Source organism: Suricata suricatta, chromosome 5, assembly GCF_006229205.1.
Source record: "Suricata suricatta isolate VVHF042 chromosome 5, meerkat_22Aug2017_6uvM2_HiC, whole genome shotgun sequence".
In the NCBI taxonomy this organism is placed as follows: Eukaryota; Metazoa; Chordata; class Mammalia; order Carnivora; family Herpestidae; genus Suricata; species Suricata suricatta.
In genome coordinates this window covers 56,537,319-56,558,980 of record NC_043704.1, presented here as the reverse complement: position 1 = coordinate 56,558,980, position 21,662 = coordinate 56,537,319, and the positions used below count along the sequence as shown (strand labels likewise).

Sequence of the window (21,662 nt, the reverse complement as noted above, 5' to 3'; positions counted from 1 at the left end):
TTTAGCTTATGGGCAAGTAATAAATCGTATCATGTATCTTGAATGTATCATAAATAAGCTGCTATATAACGACTGCCACTTCAGATAGCTGTGAAATTAGGTGATTAACTAGTTGTTACTTAACCTTCTAATTTCTGTATAAGTCTAATTACATGAAATAGAAATTGGGGTTTTGATTTTTTACTTTGCTTTTCTGTTTGGAGCGTCATTGTAACTACTGCAGTGTAAATGATGGAAAATAATTGCATATGTTAAAAAATAAATTGTATTATATTTAAAAAATAATAATAAATTAAAAAAACACAAATATTCACCCCCAAAAAAACAAAAAAACAAACAAAAAAATAAATAAATATGTCATGGAGGTTCAATGTATAGAATGGTCACTATACTCAATAACATTGTATTGCATATTTGAAAGTTGCTAGAAAGTAGACCTTGTAAGTTCACATAAGAAAAAAAAAATTGCAGGTTGCCTGGGTGGCCCAGTTGGTTAAGCATCTGACTTTGGCTCTGGTTATGATCTCACAGTTCATGAATTTGAGCCCCATGCTGGGCTCTATACTGACAGATTGGGATTCTCTCTCTCTACCTCTCTCTCTGCCCCTTCTGTGCTCTCTCTTTTTCAAAATAAATAAATAAACTTAAAAAAAAAGAAAAAAATTTTTGAAACTCTACATGTTGACAAATGATAACTTACTTAGTGATCATTTCACAATATATACAAATGTTGAATTATATCATATACCTGAAACTAATGTTATATGTAAACTATATTATAAATAATGTTTAATTGAAAAAGTATGACGATTGGACATAGTATTTACACCAAATATTTCAGAATTTAAAATACATGTTAGTAAAGACTAGCTTCTGTTTCTAAGTGGATATGTAAAATATGAATTTTTAATGTTTATTTTTGAGGGGAGCAGGGACAGAGGATCTGAAGTGGGTTCTGTGCTGACAGCAGCAAGCCTGACCTGGGATTGAACTCCTGAACAGTGAGATCATGACCTGAGCTGAAGTTGAATGCTCAACCAATTAAGCTACCCAGGCACCCCAAAATATACACATTTTATGGGTGATGGATGTATGACTTCTCCTCACAGTCTCACACCAAATAAAAATTATCTAACGTGATCACCACAAAGCTATACATGGTTAAACAAGCCTGTCCTAAGGGACTACTGCCAAGAGGATGTTTAATGGTATTTCACAGAATAAGATACGATGCTGCATAGATGGAAATTCTATTTTCAACCCTGACTTTAAGCAGGAAGTAGCTGACTTTTCCAAAAGAGTTTTAAATGCCCTATGGCCACATTACAATGAATACCAGTCCCTGCAGAGAAAATGCACATGTGATCTGCTCACATTAGATAAACACAGACACTATAGCAATTCACAAAGATAACCATTATTTTGCAGGGCATATTTCATAAAAATAAATATTCAATAAGCTCTACCTGGCAAATCCCAAAGAAACAACTATTAGGAGTTCACAGAGAGATTAGTAAGTGACTGATAGCAAAAAACAATAGCTTTCCTTTATACCAGTAACAACCAACCACCAGAGTGTAATGGGGGGAGGGGGGACAGCACATTGACAACAGCAATAAAGCCCTTAAAATGTCTAGAGATAAGTAAATAAGTAGACAAGCACATTTAAGAAAGACAGAATTTATAAAGCAGAGAAAAGCAATTTGAAATTACATCCTGCTGACACATAGGAGCTTATGTACCCCTATGCTCATAGCGGCATTTTCAACAATAGCCAAAACATGGAAAAAGCCTAAATGTCCATCACCTGATGAATGGATCAAGAAGATGTGGTATATATATACAATGGAGTACTACATGGCAATAAGAAAGAATGAAATATGGCCATTTGTAGGAAAGTGGATGGACCTCGAGGGTGTCATGCTAAGCGAAATACGTCAGGCAGAGAAGGACAGATACCATATGTTTGCACTCATAGATCTAACAGGAGAACAGGAGAAACCTAATGTAGGACCAGCGTGGAGGGGAAGAGGGAAAGAGAGTTGGGGAGAGAGAGGGATGCAAAACTTGAGAGACTATTGAATACTCAAAAGGAACTGAAGTTTGAAGGGGAAGGGGGAGGGGGGAAAAGATGTGGTGGTGATGGAGGAGGACACTTGTGGGGAAGAGCACTGGGTGTTGTATGGAAACCAATTTGACAATAAACTATTTAAAAATAAATAACTAAAATGAAATTACTTCTGTGGAATGGAAAAAGATGTATTGCAAAGATATATTCTGCAAATTAATCTATAAATGCAATTAAATTTGGTAAAATATAAAACTGGCTTTTAATGTCATAAGCCAGTCCTAAGTATAACTAGACCACACGAAGTCACATATGATGCCTCTTTCACCTCTTTCACACTATATTCAGTATTTGATATTGATGGTACCACATAACCAACCCTTGACTGATTATACATTAATTGAATAAATAAATGAATGCAACCCAAGTAATAAATCTGACATAGTGAATGTGTACATGTTTTTGAAAAGAAATGACAACCTATCATACATCAGACTACTCCATAAGGTCATTCACTGCCGGCTGTGACTGAGTTACCTATTCCAGACTAGCCCCCAGACCATGAACTATAGGAGTAGAACAAATAAATGAGATAAATGTTTTTCAGACATTGGACAAGAGATAGCAAAATAGTACAACTTCTGAAAGAGAGTGAAAACCACATGCTGAATCACAGCTTGTGCCTAGCTCTCTGTCCAAGAATACCTTCCTAACAAAGACAGAGAAAGGAAGAGCTGAGTATGACAATCTATTTATAGAAACGTGATAAAGACTCTACAGGACAAAACAATTATCCACCATACATAAATATCCTTCCTTAACATAAATGCAAAAATCCTCAACAAAATATTAGCAAATCAAGTCCAGATATATATTTTTAAATGATATTTTATGATCAGACACGGTTTATCCCAAAAATGCAAGGTTGTTTCAACATTCAAAAATCAATGTAATCTACATGTAAAGAATTTCAATTGAAGTAATATTAATTTAAACAACCTAAGTAATAGATTTCTTGTTGAAAGAAATGAAAACTCCATAATTAAGATAATAATGAAAAATACTTTAAAGAAGGTCCAAATAGACCTAGCTCACATGATTTGGAGGTAGTTCTGTTTACTTAGAGAACAGAAACTGACAACTGGATCAAGACCAATAATATGTAAATATATATAGAAAACAATATATAACTTCCATTATAAAAGCTAACTTTAAACTATCTCAGCAAATCCCTTTCATTTTTTTTATAATGTCCTGAGCCAGAGAAACTCTCTGCCTATTGCTATATAGAGAGACCCATTTGATCCTAAATGGCCAATAGGGTCCTATGTTCAGAGGGGCAAAGAATGGTCAACTGTTTGTCTTACATAATTCAGCTATAATGAGCTTTATCTTTATCTGGCCTCTTATATAATTTCACAGACAGTTACATACATGCAGTTTCTAAGAAACAATTACACCTAAACTGTAGCATTCGTTTCCAGATAAACAGCAGTTGCTCTTCAATAAACCACAGTATTAGAAAAGGTAATAATAACACCTCAAGCTGTAAATTTTTCTTGCACTTCACCGTACTTCCAAACTGCTTCAGTGCTTGTTTTCCCAAACCCCTATGAGATAGAGAAGTCAAGATCACTAATGCATAGCTGGTTTCCCAGATTATAAATCATGCGAAAAGTGAAAAGAGCCTTACTGTGTCACAGATAAGAGACTTGAAGAAATAACTATTAGGACCAATTTGTTGGTCTTGGGGACTGTGAAAGATGGGGATTACTTAAGAAAGGAGAAATCTCTATGTCAGTCTCTGAACTACCTTCTATTCACTTCACCTTTCATTTAAGGCAGTTAGTCTAAGGCCGATAGCATTTTCATCCTGGCTGCAAGGGATGTTCCTGGACCTTGCCCTCCCATATATGCCTTGTTTTTTCCAGCTTCTGCTAGAGGATTGATTACAATCAGCTGTCCTGTGGGTCAGCAACTCTATTCACAAGCGCTGGAATAACTGGGAAATCAGCAGAACAAGCCAGGGAACTTATCCTGGGCAGTGGAAAAGGTTCTATTTTGCTACATGAAACTCTGACAACGATTCTACGTAAGAAAAATACACATCAAATGAAATTCCGGGAGATTTCCCAGTAAGCAAAAGACGTTATTGCTGTGCCCTTCTGTTCTATTTTTCATCAGCACACAGTGAGAGTACATCTCTAGATGGGGTTGAAAGGGCAGGCAGTTTTCACTACTGCCACTACTGCCTCTACACCCTTTTTATTTTTTTAAGTGCTTTTCCTCTTTTTGTTCTTATCTGCAAGTCTCTACTATAGAACTAAAAATGTTGATCTCAGGACCTCTTAGAGCCTTTGACTTTAGTACTAGCTCACTTCTGCAGATGTTTTACAACTACCTCTAATACTCTGATTCCTACAAGTAGTGGACATCAGCTATGTTTGGCTGCCCAACATTCCCTCCCCTTGAGTCGGACAACTAAAAGGTCAGCTTCCAAACCCATCCAGCATGTGGAATCATGACATGCTAGATGGGATAACCATTCCTCTTCTCCGTGACTACAGTGGTGGTCATGTTACCTGGCCGTCATCAGTGGGGGAAGCCTGAACTCCTGACCACAGTGATTGCTAAGAGACTGGCAAGTTTAACAAGCAGGCCAATCAGAGCCAATATTCCCTCACTCATGCTAGACTATTCTGATTGCCGTAACTTTAGGGAAGGACTACCTGTTCCTATGGGATTTGCAATCGCAGACCTAAAAATGCACTGCTCAGATCCTGTTGAAATTCAGGGCTAACAGTATCATCAGCAAATGGCCTTCAGTTACCATTTTTTTTTCCAGTTTTTATGTAAGTTTTTAAACTCACCTCCATTTGAGATTATGCACTTCCCAAGCAGCCTGCACCCCAGTGATTGAGCAAGATAGGATTTTATAAAGGCTCATTCATTTCAGCTAGAAGGAAGGACCTCACAAACTATGTTTGCTAGCTCACAATCGGGTTGGCTGAGGCTTTGTCAGGCATGAATCACAGTTTGACTAGGATGGCATGGCAACCCAGGACCCAGACTGCCTTAGATTGAGGATCCAACTCATGACTAAAAGAAGGCCACTAAGACAAGAACAGATAGTAGCTAAGAGTAAGAAGAATCTAAGATGGATACCGGAGGAGGGAGAGGTTAAATATCAGTTATGACCCCAAGACCAACTTCAGTGGCAGGGCCTATGTGTAGCTCTTCCCACCAAAATGCTCTCCCAAATGCAGTTTAAAGTAGATCTGAGCAACACAATAGGCAGACTGTGGGAGACAAGAAGATCCCAAATGGGGACAAAACATTCTGCCCAACTAACTGCACCACTCAGTAGACAGCCTCCACCTGTGAGCTCCCTCAGTGTCCGATGGATGCAGCACTCCAGCCGCAGAGATCCACCTTAACAGAGGTCACCCAGATCTTAGGGCAGCATGTATCCAGTGACGAGCGAGATGGGGGCACAAAGGCCTGGCCTTTGGGGTCTAATGGGAGAGGACTTTGAAAGACAACACTTGGGGTGCCTGGGTGGCTCAGTCAGTTGAGCGTCCATTTTCGGCTCAGGTCATGATCTCGTGGTTCATGGGTTTGAGCCCAATGTCAGGCTCTGTGCTGACAGCTAGCTCAGAGCCTGTCACCTGTCTTCAGATTCTGTGTCTCCCTCTCTCTCTGACCCTCCCCTGCTCAAGTCGTCTCTCTCTGTCTCTCAAAAATAAATAAAACATCAAAAAAGAAAGGAAGGAAGGAAGGAAGGAAGGAAGGAAGGAAGGAAGGAAGGAAGGAAGGAAGGAAGAAAGAAAGAAAGAAAGAAAGAAAGAAAGAAAGAAAGAAAGAAAGAAAGAAAGAAAGAAAGGCAATACTTGTTCCAAATTTCCTCACTGGGTTGGTTGAAGTTCATCAGAACTGAGTTTCAGTTTGACTTCTCCCTCTACCTTTTTCTCCAAGCTTCCTTCACAGGTGCTGATCCCTAACAAACAGCGTGCTCCACAAACTCCATCTTAGTATCTGCTTATGGAGAATGCAACCACTGCTAAGTGAATGGGTGAGATTACTAGACTCCCGGGCATCACCTGCCCAGCACCTCCAAGTGATGGAGTGAAAGGGATACTGGGGGTGGCATGCCTGAATCTGCGCCTACAGCCTGATATGTTCCCAGCATTTGCAACCATGTAGGTCAATAATTTAAGCTCATAGACGCAGACAACAGGTTGGTTCTTACCAGAGGCGAGGTGTTGGAGAAATGGGGAGTGAACTGTTTTTGTTTTGTCTTTTTAGTTTAATTAAATTGAATTAAAAAAAAAACAGTAGGTATGCAGAACCTATATATTACAGGGGGTGGGAGGCAGGTGATGACTTAGGAAGCTGGACTTCTTAGAAAAAAACAGAATAAACAAGGACAGAGTACTTCCACTCTACTCAAGACAAATATTGGTGTGGTAACTGTAAATATTTAAAGGTAAGAAGAGATGAGTACCTCGGGCCCCCTTTCAAGCCCCAGAGATGGTGGGATAGAAGATGGTGGGATAGAAGACCTATGGAGGCAAGGTCTAAAAAAATCTTCTTAAATTTATTATTATCGATACTCTTACTATGTGTAAGCTATTTTAATATATTTCTAAAATTTATAACCAGATAATCTTGATTGACTAAATGCAAAGACCACCAAATTTATTTTAAAATGAAGACCTATGTATGAATGTCTATGAAAGAAACATAATTTTATTCCACCATGACTTGTCCCCAAAAAGACATGCTGATGTTGAGCTTCACCTCTTCTATTCCTGGTCGAGTTATAAGAAAATATGAGTCATTATCACCATTTACCATGTTGGGACAGAATCTACCTTGTCTGTCTATAAGGTAGTTGTTTTTTTAACCATTTCTCAGGGAACATTTCCCAGCTCTTAAAATATTATTTTAAAAATATTATGGGCATAATGAATAGATGGCCTCTTATCTGTATGTAAAACCCAGTAGGTAAGAAAGAGCAACAAATTATATAGAAGACTTAACATGTCTTTACAATTGACAAGCAGGTGAGTCTATTTTCAACATGGCTTACAGTTTATAAGAGGCCTTGAGGGATGTTTTTTTGACACTTGATTATCTAAATACATAAAGCAACCATATGAAGAAAGAAAACACCTGGTAGAAAGACCCTTGAAAACAGTCATGAATGTTACTTAGGGTTTCTATCTGAAATGCCAATTTTCAAAAAACAGGGAATTAAAAAAAATAGTACATTGCTAAAATTTAACAACTGTGTAGCAAAATATAGAAGACACATTGTAAGTCCTTGTAGATTATTATGATCCTATATCCGTAAGTAACAACTCTGTGTAGCACAGATTAACCAAGTTACTCATAGTAACAATGAATCTTGACCTAGAAAGTTGCTAGCTCCTCTATCCATGTGGCCAAGAGTAATGTCACCAGGCTGGTCTCGTCCACAATTCCATATGTCCCTGGAGCCCACACAGAATGTGAACTGTTCTCTCCTGATCTGCACCACTGACATCCTTGATACACTAAGCACAGCTACAGGGCTAGAAGCACCCTGCTCTGGAGAAAAATGCCTGTCTCACAATTGACTGGACACCCAGGGTTTACTTATAAAAAGGAATAATTATAAACATCTGACCTAAGTAAGCATTAATGAGATACACAATTTCCTCTGATTCTACCAAATGATGTGTTCAAGAATTTCCACAATAGCTTTTTGTCATAATATCCTCTAACTGGAAACACCCAACATATCAATCAATAGGAGAAGAGATACATAAACTGTGACAGACAATACAATGGAAGACTACTAGCAGTTTATTAAAAAAAAAAAAAAGTAAAAAAAAAAAGAATGCATGGGGGCACCTCGGTGGCTGAGTCAGTTAAGTGTCCAACTCTTGGTTTCAGTTCAGGTCAGGATCTCATAGTGAGTAGAGCCCCACGTCATGCTCCAGGCTCTCAACAAGGAGCTTGTTTGGGATTCTCTCTCTCCTTCACTCTCTGCCCCGCCCCTGCTCTCTCGCTCTCGCTCTCTCTCTCTCTCTCAAAATAAACTTTAAAAAAAAGAACAAATGAATAAACAGGCAAAACTGACAATAACAGAGAGCAGAGTAGTGGTTACGATAAGGAGGCTGAGCTTTGACTGAGAAGTGCTGTGAGGAAAGCTTTGCACCAATAAACATGTATTACCTAAGTAGTAATTTTTTGGACATGTGTGTAACAAGTTTCTTGGTTTTTTTTATTTATTTTTGAGACAGAGAGAGAGAGACAGAGCATGACCAGGGAGGGGCAGAGAAAGAAGGAAACACAGAATCTGAAGCAGGCTCCAAGCTCTGAGCTGTCAGCACAGAGCCCAACGCAGGGGTCAAACCTATGAATGTGAGATCATGACCTGAGCTGAAGTCAGAGGCTTAACCGACTGAGCCACCCAGGCACCCGGAGTGTAACAAGCTTCTTTTTTTTTTTTTAAATGTTTTATTTATTTTTGATACAGAGAGAGACAGAGCATGAGTGGGTGAGGGGCAGAGGGAAGGAGACACAGAACCAGAAGCAGGCTCCAGGCTCTGAGCTAGCTGTCAGCACAGAGCCTGATGACGGGCTGGAACCCACGAATGTGAGATCTGACCTGAGCTGAAGTTGGAGGCTTAAACAACTGAGCCACCCAGGCGCCCCTGTAACAAGCTTCTCGAGCTGACACTTTAGATTATCGTGCTTTATCCACTTTCCTATGTGTATACTAAAAATCAATAATAAAGTTTGGTTTTATATCTCCTCTGAATCATCTGACCATGAGCACACTGACCGATCTGACATGATTAGAGTAGCATACTGAACAAGCAGGGCCATATGTCTGAATATGCCATCATGCTGACACTTTACTTAAAGACCCAGTCATCTAGAATATGCACTGAGTTTTATATTTTTGAGATGATATATTCTTAATAATATATGAATTCTGAATTGATCCTATCTCAGTACTTCCACTTTTCCTAGACCTATGTTCTAAGACTCTTCTGCTATGTAATTAGCAACATGTATTTGCAAACAAACCAGAAATAGCATATATACTATACATGCACTAGTAATCATATCAGCTAGAGATGGCATAGGTTTGTGTTACCTTATGCAACAAATGGATTAATTTAAAGTGAGGAAAACATTCAATTTATATAAGTGGACTCCACTTTTAAAATTTATTTTTGCTCATTTCTCCATCCAAACCAACCCCCAAATTAATTAATATTTGAAACTACCAAAATATTATGCTTCTAAAAATAACCCTTTTTATAAAACTGTCTGTTTTATAAGTGTCTCCTATTTCTTCAATCTGCTCAAAACTAATCCATAGGTCAACATAAGAAAGACACAAGTTTTGTCCTGTTGTGTTTTTCTCATTAAGGTGTTTGGTAATGACTAGAACAAAAAGACCAAGAAATCATTCGTTGTCAGGCCTCCAACTCCAAGTCAGACACCATCTATGAGACTTGCCAATCATAAACTTTCCTTAAAAAAAATATTATTAGAGGGTTATTAGAGGGTTAGGAGTCTGCAAGTCCTGTTAACAACCTCCCCATGCTAACCGAGAACTTGGGGAAATTGCAATCTCTTTCTAGACTGCATTTTAAACAAATTTCTCCCTGGCTGCTTTTCAAAACTAAATGATTTCCCTGCTTGGAAAATTAAACAAACAACTAAATTCTGACCTTGCAAAGATCTCTTTTGTATTCATGTTGGTGGCATTTCAGCTACTATATGTCACCCACTTCTTGAGACTGTAGAATCTTCCAGCCCATCCTTGAAAACAAGAATAGACATATGTTTGTGAAGGTGAATAATGTGATGTGCTATATTGAGCCTATTTTGCCCTATGCTAGATGAATGCGCACCTGTCCAAGATTTCATGATAACCTGATGTGTATTAAAATTTCACTCAGAACAGGGGTGCCTGGGTGGGTCAGTTGGTTAAACGTCTGACTTCAGCTCACGTCATGATCTCACAGTTCACAAGTTCAAGCCCCACATCAGGCTCTGTGCTAACAGCCCAGACCCTGGAACCTACTTCTGATTCTGTGTCTCCCTCTCTCTGTTCCTCCCCTGATCATGCTCACTCTTGCTCTCTCTCCTCTCTCTGTCTCAAAAATAAATAAAAACCTTACTTTTTATTTCACTCAGAACAATATAATTTGATCTCTTAGGGAAAGAATTGAATCTTTCATATATTTTATTCTGTGTAAGGGCCCCAAAATATTACTTATTAACAATGAAAAAATATGCAGTTATGACAAGGCTAGAACATCAGAAGTGCTCAATACATTCTTACTGATTGACTAACAGGTAAATGAACTGTAAGATTCCTTATAATAGTTTACAGGTTGGGAAGTTCAGAAAATACATTACTTATTCAAGAAAAAACTAAAAGATCAGTGCCTAAATTTCAGCTTTATTGTTCTATCCACTCTTCTTTAGACTAGGTGAGAGGAAATGTGACTTAGATTTAACTGATCTTCAGTTGACTTTCCATAACATAGAGTAGAAACAAGATATGTTTATAACAGAAAAGACTAGTCAAAACCTAACCCTCAAAATCAACACAAAGGAAACTTTATAGCACGAACCTGCATGCTGTTCAGTTTCCAAAGAAAATAAAAGGGGTCTGGTCCTAGCCCTGTGGAAGATCACAATACACTGAATTCTGGTTTCCAGAATCAAAACTATTGAAGAATTGTAATATACAATGTTCAAAAGTAAATGTGCATTGGGCTGAAGATGAACGAATGGGGAAATAAAGTAGACAGAAAGAGCAACATTAGGGGACTTGTTTATATATCCCGATGTAGGGAAAAGAAAGTTGTTCGAGGTTTTTAAATATTATTTTGTTTCTTTTTACTTCTGTTTATTTTGTTTATGCGCTTTAGTCTCAGTTTCATCCTTATACTCTATCAATTTTCAAGAAGGGATCTTTGTCCAATAAGAAAGCTTACCATTTCAGGGGCACCTGGATGGCTCAGTCACTTAAGCAGCTGATTCTTGTTTTTGGCTCAGGTCATGATCTCATGGTTTGTGGGTTCAAGCTCCCCATCAGGCTTCACACTGATAGCATCAAGACTGCTTAGGAATCTCTTTCTTTCTCCCTCTCTCTCTGCCCCTACCTGCTTGCTCTCTCTCTCTCTCAGAATAAATAAACAAACTTTTAAAAAACCTCACCAGTTCAGTATTATTAATTTATCTGAACCGACATACCATCTGTAGCATATTTTATTAAATAATTATCCTTTTCAATGTCCAAGTAATGTATAATATCAAAGATCTTGGTGACCTAAGTAGTACTGATATCCTTTGGGTAAAGACTTGCCTATAAGAACAACATCATTCATTTTGGTTATACTGCTCAGGCCCAAACTGGAAAACACTATTTTAAAAAAAATCCTCTAAACACTGGCTTCCTGCAATTAACTAAATTTCCTAAAATCCTATGTGATTATTCTAACATTTGAATAGGCAGCTACATAGACATTTCTGATTGACTAACCAACAGTTACCCTTTACTAGTAGTGAATCAGTTGTGATATATCAGGAAAACAGAAGCCACCCTCTGAATCATGCATCGAAAAGGTTTCAAAAATAATTAGGACTCAGAGGACCTGAATAGACATTTTTTCCAAAGAAAACATATAAATGACCAACAGACACATGAAAAGATGTTCAAATTCACTAATCATCAGGGAAATGCAAATTCAAAAGCACAATGAGATATCACCTTCCACCAGTTAGGATGGCTAGAATCAAAAAGACAGGAAATAACATGTGTTTCTGAGATTATGGGGAAAATGGAACTCTCATGCAATGTTGGGAACGTAAACTGGTGCAACTTCTGTGGAAAACAGTACTCTTCAGAAAATTAAAAATAAAAATGCCATACAAGACTGTAATTCCACTACAGAGTATTTATCCAAAGAAAACAAAAACCCTAATTCAAAGTTATATATGCACCTCATGTTTACTGCAGCATTGTTTACAATAGCCAAATATAGAAACAATCTAAGTGTCCATTGCTACATGAATGGATAAAAAAAAATGTAGTATGTGTACACACACACACAATGGAGTATTTCTGAGCCATAAAAAAGATCTTGCCATTTGTGACAACATAATTGGTCTCTAAGGATATTACGCTAAATGAAATAAGTCAAAGAAAGACAAATACCATATAATTTCAGTTACAATGTGGAATCAAACAAACAAACAAAACACAGAAACAGACTCATAAATACAAAGAACAAACTGGTGTTTGCCAGTGGGGAAGGCAGTAAGGGAAATGAGTGAAGGGGAATGGAAAGTACAAGCTTCCAGTTTGGGAATGAATAAGTCACAGGGAGTATAAGGAGTACTACTGTAATAGTGACCTATGGTGACACATGGCAGCTACACTTGTGGCGAGGACAGCAGAACATAATAGAGTTGTCAAACCACTATGCTATACACCTGAAATTAACGTAACATTGTATATCGACTATACAACAATTACAAAAAAAGAACTAGGGGCCTATACTTTTCTTAGAAGAGAGATCATAGAAGCTTTTACCACAGGTTAAGGAAACCACCTCTGAAGGTTAGAGAAGTCATCTCAGCTTAAAGTGCTAAAGTTGTTGATTAAAGGTCTTGCCTGGAAGATGCAGCAATTCCTCAATATCTCTGAAAAGAGTCTATTAACTGACTCAGACTGAATTCACTAGTTGGTGGTTCTCAACAGTTCACCTCTGACTGCACATCTGGTGATTTCCTCTCCTCTTCCAGGTTCCTTTCATGACCAAGCTCGAGGGTTCTGGGAAATATAATTCCTGACCTCTTTCCTGAAATTCAGATGAGACTTTAGACAGCTGTGTCGAAAGTGTCGTTGGAAGTCCCATGAGCTACAGATGATACAGCACGAGTTCCCACAAATTATGCATCATTTTCTAAAACAATGCTCATGATAAGGAATTATGACCTTAAAAAAATTTGTGTTGCATTTAAAAGAGAGGAGGATTCTTGGAAACACAGCATATTTTAAACTCAGAATTAATAATGAACAATAGCATAGAAAAAGTACTAAAAAGTTGGGGGGAGCATGTTTGATTTCTTTTAATCCAACATTTCTACACTTACTGGATCAAAGAGTCCTTTTGAAGCACTTATTAACCTGGAAAGCACAGTGTGCTTTCATATAAAGCAGGTATTCTCAGCAACCTTTAATATTATTAGTCAAACTATGGTTAAAAAAAGCATACTGACTAATGTATTTATTTTTTCTCCTTCCTGACATGCTACTGAAATCACTGTATTGGGATTTTTTAAGGGATAAAGCCCCAAAACAAAAAGAACTAGAAAGACAGACACAGAGATGACAGATTTCAATGGTTTTGAAAGATAATAGATGTAAAATAAGTAACTAGGAAATGTGATTTAAGATATTTAATAATCGAGGCACCTGGGTGGCTCAGTAGGTTAAGCGTCCGACTTCGGCTCAGGTCATGATCTCACAGTTCGTGAGTTTGAACCCCACGTTGGGCTCTGTGCTGACAGCTCAGAGCCTGGAGCCTGCTTCGGATTCTGTGTCTCCTTCTCTCTCTCTCTCTCTCTCTCTTTCTCTCTCTCTCTCTCTCTGCCCTCCCCTGCTCATTCTCTGTCTCTGCCTCTCTCTCTTAAAAATAATAAACATTAAAAAAAAGATATTTAACAATCAGCATGACCTGGGCACCAGTCAATAAGAGGAGAAATCAGAAGAGCTTAGAGCTGGATTCTGGAAACTCCTTGCTACACTAGATATTAACAGTTTCATTGATGGATGATGTAGAGCCAATGGCCCCAGCAGATAATTTGGGGCTACGGGAGGTTGGGGATATTTAGTAGGTTAGGGGATGAAACTATTTATGAATTGACACAGAAGTATTTCATAACTTTAAGAGCTAGTAAACCATTCCAGGAAGAAGGTTTTCCAATTAGAGAGAGATGATAAAAGTCTTAAACTCTGTATGTGTAAAATACAGTCTAAATCTTGTATCAAAGAGGTACTGCGACCTGCCAAGACGTTCTACTGACCCTAGAAGAAAATCCTTTGGCACATATGACAGTACTTTGTAAGCTACAAAATGCTATACACACATTAGTTATTATTTCTTCTATAACTGCCAGCATGGTGCCTGCATCTAAAATTATGAAATTATTGGAAATCATGGGCCCTTTTTATTTCCATTTCCCCCTAAAGAATACATATATCAGAATTGTTTACTGCTCACAAACAAGATTGAAAAATATATTTAGAACAAGAATATATGCCCTAAGCAATTCCCCAAATGCATTCTCAGTAAACAAACCTAATCTTTTTTGATATAGAACAGCAACCCCAAAACCTCTAGTTCCTTCCAGCAGACTTCTGTCCTGTGCAACTACCTTTCCCAAATATCATTAGCTTCTCCTTCACTGCCACCACCCCTCCCACATACACACATTCCTGTCATCTTTGACTCTCCTGACCGTTGCAATAAAGGTGTGGTGGCTCATTCTCCAACAAATCCGTACCCCACTGAGTTTTAAGGGCTGCCCACAGGCTAAAGACTATTTGGCAGGAGCAGGGAGGGAAATCTTAGTTTTTGATGCTTTCCTCCTGGGCCTTTTTTTCTTTTACAAAGATGCTACTTTACCCAGGATTCTTGACCTTACTGTGAAAAACTACCAAAAGAAATTAACATTGCTATTTAACTAAAGTCTGTTAAGGTTGAATACTTGACATTTTCTTGGTAATAGTTCACAGTCATTTAAAGACATTATTAGACATTCTAGTTGCTTGTAAAGGGACAACTAACATGAAAGTTTAAGTGGGTTGTTGATCCAAAGTAAAACCTGGACTCAACATATTGATTCAATCTCAATTATGCTGCTAATGCTTTTCACTAAACAGAATGGCTTCCTCTTTCTTTCTGACCTTTTAAATTTTATCCAACCTTCATGAACACATTCAAATTTGATTTTATTGGTGAAAGTTTTCTAATTTGTAGCCACACTGACCCCTCATTATCTTGCCATCTTAAGAGTGTTTATTTTCTGTATCACACATTTTATCTTATAACTAAGGATCATCCTGATCTAACGTCCATACTTTCATCTTCACGGACCAGTTCTCCTACAAAATTGTGAGCCCTTTGAGAAAGAGATTGTGCTTTGTCAGGAAATATTTACTAAGTGTGTTTGTCAGGTTCAATCAGAGAATGAGAACCAGTACTACATATATTTATTACAAGGGATTGGCTAGTATAACTATGGGGCTGGCTAAGGAAGCCCAAAGTCCATAGGAGAGACAGTCAGACAGGGAAGATGACAAGAAGGCTGTAACTCCCAGGCACAAACTGAAGCTTTCTGTTCACCGCTGGTGGCCAGGAAGGAAAATCCAGAAAGAGAGCCAGAAGCTGCATGGAGTCCTGACTCCAGGGAAATCCTAAGGCTTGCCATTGATTAAATTAGGTCTACCCAGGGTATTCTTCCTTTTTATTAAAGTTTACCAACTAGAGGGGCATCTGGGTGGCTCAATCGGTTAAGCATCTAACTTTGGCTCAGGTTATGATCTCCTGGTTCTTGGGTTCGAGCCCCACGTATGGCTCTGTGCTGACAGTTCAGAGCCTAGAGCCTGCTTCAGATTCTGTGTCTCCCTCTCTGTTGGTTCTTCCATCACCTGTGATCTGTCTCTCTCTCTCAAAAATAAATAAAAGCATTAAAAAAAAATTTTTAAGCCTACCAATTAGAGACCTTCATCGCACCTGCAAATCCCTTCACAGCAGCACCTACCTCAGTGCTCTTTTTCTTTTGTTTTTCAAGTTTATTTATTTTGAGAGAGAGTGAGTAAGGGAAGGGCACAGAGATAGAGAATCCCAAGCAGGCTCTGCACTGTCAGCCCAGAGCCCTATATAGGGCTTGATCTCATGAACTGAGAGATCAGAATCTGAGCCGAAATCCAGAGTCAGATGCTCAACAGACTAACCACTCAGGCGCCTTTAGATCAGTGTTTCACTGACTGAAATAAGTTATGTGTATGCTAAAAAATGACTACTGCCTTTCCTACTCTTATGAGAGAATATCCTTTATAACCTGCCCTAACCAGACACATATGCCACAGAGAATTCTGGGGACTACAGATATCAAGCCAAGTTTACATCAAAGAGCCACCACACACACAGCATGTGATATGTAGGACATAGACGACACTACTGCTACACTTTTTTTAAGTTTATTTATTTTGAAAAAGAAAGTCAACAGGGGAAGGGCAGAGACAAAGAAGGGGAGAGAGAATCCCAAGCAAGCTCTGCATTGTCAGTGCAGAGCCCAATACAGGTCTCCATCTCACGACCATGGGATCCTGACTTGAGCCAAAACCAAGAGCTGGATGCTCAACTGCCCCCCAGAAACCCCCATACTACTTCTACTCTTAAAGGAAGAGATAAAGATTTACGTAAACAAAATAATTTCCTATCTCCCCAAATGCACCACTCTGTGCTAAATACAAAACAGGCACACAATAAATACTTGAAGAAATAATTGGTGACCTTGGTTAATTTCTACCCAATTTGATTATGACTGATTTGAACACTAAACTGGTTTGATAAGAACAGTGCTTTATCTGAATAAATGATGTGATGGGAAGAGTCAATAGCAACACTGTTTTCTTCTCACTTTTTTTTCTGATAAGGAAACCATGCTAAATGGTTATTTCTGGAAACAGCCCCCAAAATGCTCTTATGATGTTTAATTTATTATGTTTAATGGAAGCAGGCTATTTCAAATTCACAGTATATGCCATCAATAAGAATTATCAAAATAACTTAAGAAACAGCAATAACCCATCCTTTGAGGTTAACAGTATAATTCATAAATAAATATTTATCAAGTACCTTCTGTGTGCTATCATGGTTCCATTGGGCTGGAGATACAGTCAAGGACAAAACAAAATTTATGCAAACATAGAGCATGTGTTATGTAGGAGGTGACAGAAAATAAACATGTGAACAGTTTAACAAAAAATATAAATCTAGGCAGATCCAATGACTGAGTTGGAAATTTTTCATGGCCTTCATTAAAAGAAAGAAGTAAATCACATAATGACAATGAAAACAAAATTAGATATACATGTTAATACTTACTTAGAATGGGAAAATTATAAATCTTATAAAACTGACAATGAAAGACATCACAAAATTCAGGAAGATGCCATAATCTTTTTATTAATTATCTTCCTGACACATTCTATAATTCATTTTTATGACATTTTTTGACTGCAACCCTAAGGACTATAAAAATTATTTTCTATTATTTGGTAATATTTTCTATATAAAAAATGTGCTAATTCAGGTTTTCCTCTGGAATAGCTGATCAGAATTTGTGGGAGGTTATTATTGATGGTTATTATTATTATTGGTGATTTAGAAATGTTTCTTTCATATGCAAAATTTTACAATTTCATTCTTGATAAGGCCGTATAAATATTTGTAATTGTGTTACAACACAGGAAATACAATTCTATTTCACATAAGTCTTACCAAAAAAGACAAAATTTTCATCATACAATTGTTATGTATTATCAAGTATGTTCCTAATAAGCAGCATTTCTGTTTCAATTAGAAATCGATGGGAATCAAATTCTCCAATCATAATTTTATACATCTGGGGATTAGGATTGTTCTCTACATATCACGTCTGGTGCTCTATACTCCAGCCATTGTTTCTTCCCCACTACCCTCGTAACTCCTGTGCCAGGCACTGTGGGCCACACTCATACTGTTATCTGACATCTGTCCCTGCTCCTCTGTTCCACAAGTGTCAACCAGCTCCCAACTCAACTTCCCCTTGGCTGGGCCCCACTAATGCCCACTACCACTCTCTTGCCATCTGTCCTAGATGCCACTCTAGTGCTACCTGTCATAGAGAAAAACATCATATATGACTGTGGTTAACAAAAACTTACTTCTATAATTTTTACAAAATAATAGGGCCAAGTGAGGGGCCCAGAATAATGAAGGTCAAGGTTAGTAGGGCATTTTGGCAGGGAACTTACTCAGTTATTTCTCTGAAATTTTTGTTGATTTATGCTGTCATATCCCTAGGGCCTTCCCTGATTACTGCTAGTCTTATTGATCTCTGTCTGTGATATATTCACTAATGGTGCAGTTGACTCTTGTAAGGCTACACATTTTATACACTGTGGGACACTAACTAAATCTAGTCAGTCTCAAACCCAGGATCTTTATTTCATTAGTACCTTTGAAAAGAGTAATATATTTGAACTAGTAAGTCATGTTCTTCTTCTGTTTTGCTTTCGCCCTACACCCAGGCCTGGTCCCATCCTCCTTCACAATGACTAAGTAGAATGACCTGTGTGAGGATATGGCAGGGCAAACCAAACTTTTAAAGTGTCTCCCCAGTTGTGCTTTCCAAAAGCCTAATGTCCTAAGGGGAAACGGTGAAATGAGAGGACCACTCAAAACTTCAAAAATCGGAGAAACAATAACAGAGAATTTTGCTTCTAGCTGTTAGAAAGAAAAGATTCCTCCATTAAAGTAAGAAAAAAGAGTTGGAGGAGACATGATGAAGATATAAGGATCAGAGAGAAGGACTGATAGGGTGAGGAACGGTGGCACAGAGCCTGGATTTCTGGGCCACGTCCTGTTTCTAGACAAATCTCTGAATCTCAAGATCCCAGAGAGAAAAGGATGCACAAAGAATCCAGTCAGATGGGTCTTAGCACTATGGTGACTTCAGTGCCCCAACACGGTATGAGATTCCATAGTACCAGTCAGGCTGTTGAAGGGGTTGCCAAGATAGGAAAGAGACATGTGTTAAGAGATGACCTGTGAAGATTAAGGATTGGATAGAAAGATGGACATCCAGGTACATCTTCTGAGGACAGATGACACAAATAGTCCATCCTGCTGAGAAGGAGTGGAGGGGATTCTTTAACTGACTGGGATTACATTTCTTCTACCCTGCCGAATGGCACACTAAAGATAGCTATCAAATCAAGATATAAAACTCTTAAGAAAAGAATTATTATTTAAGAATTATAGTTAGAATTATAAAAATTATAGAATTAAGAATTAAAATAATTTAAAAATTATAAATGTGCACACACACACATACATACAACTTACATCCTGAATTGTGTCCTGAAGAGTCTATCTCTGACACCCGGTTTTTAGAGACCAAGCCATTCTATTCTAGGCATTCAAAAAATGTCCTTCCCTAAGAAAAATCAAAGAAATTATAAACTTATACATATGTATATATGTTAATAAATATATATGTGTGCGTGTATATATATATATATATATATATATATATATATATATAAACTCTCAAGGGAATTTAATATAATTTTCAGTAACTCATATAAGTTTTCTATCATAGGTTAAGATATCGATATGAATACATTCTGGGTCTATATCTGATGGTATTTATATTTCATACTCTGAGTGGGAAAAGCTATATCTTCAGTACAAATATCTAGTCTTAAAATTGTCATTAGCAAATTATAGTGTTTTGTTTTGTTTTTATGTAGGGACCATACCTAGCAAAAAGCCCAAGGTAGGACTTGAACTCAGAACCCTGAGAGAATCTTACACTTAAGGGACTGAGCCATCTAGACTCCCCTAGTTTTTCTTTATTACAAACATAGTAAGAATCTTCACATTAATTTTAAATAAATTAGCTCTATACTGGATTAAACATTACTTTTTATGAGGCTCATATTATTCTTAATCCTTAAACTTGCATTAATTTCATAGATTAGAACATCAATTTTATTTATTTTTTTTTTTGAGAGACAGAGACAGCATGAGCAGGGGAGGATCAGAGAGAAAGGGAGACACAGAATCTGAAGCAGGCTCCAGGCTCTGAGCTAGCTGTCAGCACAGAGCCCGACACGGGGCTCAAACCCACAAACCATGAGATCATGACCTGAGCTGAAGCTGGACGCTTAACCAACTGAGCCACCCAGGCCCCCCAGAACATCAATTTTAAATTGGCAAATGCAGTTAGGTTGCTAACTGAACGTGTCTCATTTGATAGATAATTACAGATATATACACACACACACACTTTTTTCAGAATTATATTCAATTCCCCAGGTGCCTGGGTGGCTCAGTCAGCTAAGTGTACCACTTCGGCTCAGGTCATGATCTCATGGTTCCTGAATTCCAGCCCTCAGTGGGACTCTGTGCTGACAGCTCAGAGCCTGGGGCTGCTTCAGATTCATTCATTAATTCATTCATATTCTCTCTCTCTCTCTCTCTCTCTCTCTCTCTCTCAAAAATAAATAAACTTTAAAAAAAAACAATTTAGAATTATATTCAATTCGCTGAAATTACAATTTCAAGTCAGTTTGGATGTACTGGTTATACACTCACTCCTCTCTAGTAAATAGTCTCCACAGTCTCATTTACCACAGACAGCTAAGGGGAAATTCACAGGTGTATAAATTCAACCAAGATGCACACTGGCGGTCTGTCTCATCAAGGGTCCTCTGTGAAAAATCACCTTAAGTCTCAAGAGTAGTGGAACAGGCCCCTGGTTCGTGTGTGCCAGGGCCACGCACTCGCCCAGACCAGCAAAAAGCCTCAGCGCTACATCTTGCACATGGAAAGAACTTCAAGGAGCTGGTGACACGCGCCAAACACTTAGAAACTCACGTTGAGCCTCCAGTACCACACAAGGCGAGGAGCGCACTACTGCGTGGTGCTCCTGCGCCTGTGCTGGCCCGTGCTGGCCGTGACTCCTGCACATGCGCTCTGTGGCTGTGATATGCCTGGTCAAGCACAGACCCGAGTCCACCCCAGCCTCCAGTTCCCACGTGTTCAGTCAAGCTCCTTCAAGTAATGGGTGGGGGCTCCCGGCAGCCCACTGCCTTAAGGCCTCCTTCTCTTCAGTCCTACCCTCCTTCCGAGTGTGATTTAAAGAATTATAATTAAAAATAACAATAATTACCATCAACACACACACACATACTTTTATGCTAGCTAGTCTCAGTATCAAATTTCTGCTTCATCCATGATTTAAAAACATCAGCTCCTAAGATGTCAATGTGTTGTGCCCAAGCTTTTAAAATCGCCCCCAAATCACCCCAAAACAAACACCAGAGACTGCTAGGGAGACCGAGTCACGCCTGCAAAAACAAAGGGCCTTTATTACAAGCTTAAGCTCAGGCTCACAGTCTCCCGCTGACCCGCTGGCCACATGGAGAGAACCCCCGAACAAAAGCAGGGCAGGGCCTTTTATGCCTTTGGGAGGGGCAGTTACAGGAAATGATGACAGGTGTACAGTGATCCAATCCCTGGCCCCCCATCAACACTGACAGTTGTGGAAGCCAGTCACACCATCCAGAGCACTGACCAATCAGAGTGGGCCTAGGAAGCCCCACGTAGGGCGTGACTAGGCCCGCCTCTAGAAAGGTCAAAGGTAACGGCTGGCCTTCCCCAATTGGGCGCCGCAGGAGTTGTCCCTCCTTAATGCGCGCCCTTTCAGGAGAAGCCGGCGCCTTCCCCTT

General features: G+C 38.6%; 1 long non-coding RNA gene across 2 annotated transcripts in view; it reads right to left on the bottom strand.

Moving 5' to 3' along the window:
- Positions 1-21,205, bottom strand: part of LOC115291027 — a 40,623-nt gene extending 19,418 nt beyond the window's left edge. The window contains exons 1-3 of one of the 2 annotated variants that reach the window (XR_003908365.1): positions 21,125-21,205; positions 19,273-19,363; positions 9,815-9,895 (exon numbers count right to left, since the gene is read on the bottom strand). This is a non-coding gene — a long non-coding RNA (uncharacterized LOC115291027). Of the gene's footprint in view, positions 1-9,814; positions 9,896-19,272; positions 19,364-21,124 lie in introns of those variants that run through there. The other variant, XR_003908364.1, reaches the window with a different exon arrangement.
- Positions 21,206-21,662: the final 457 nt, after the last annotated feature.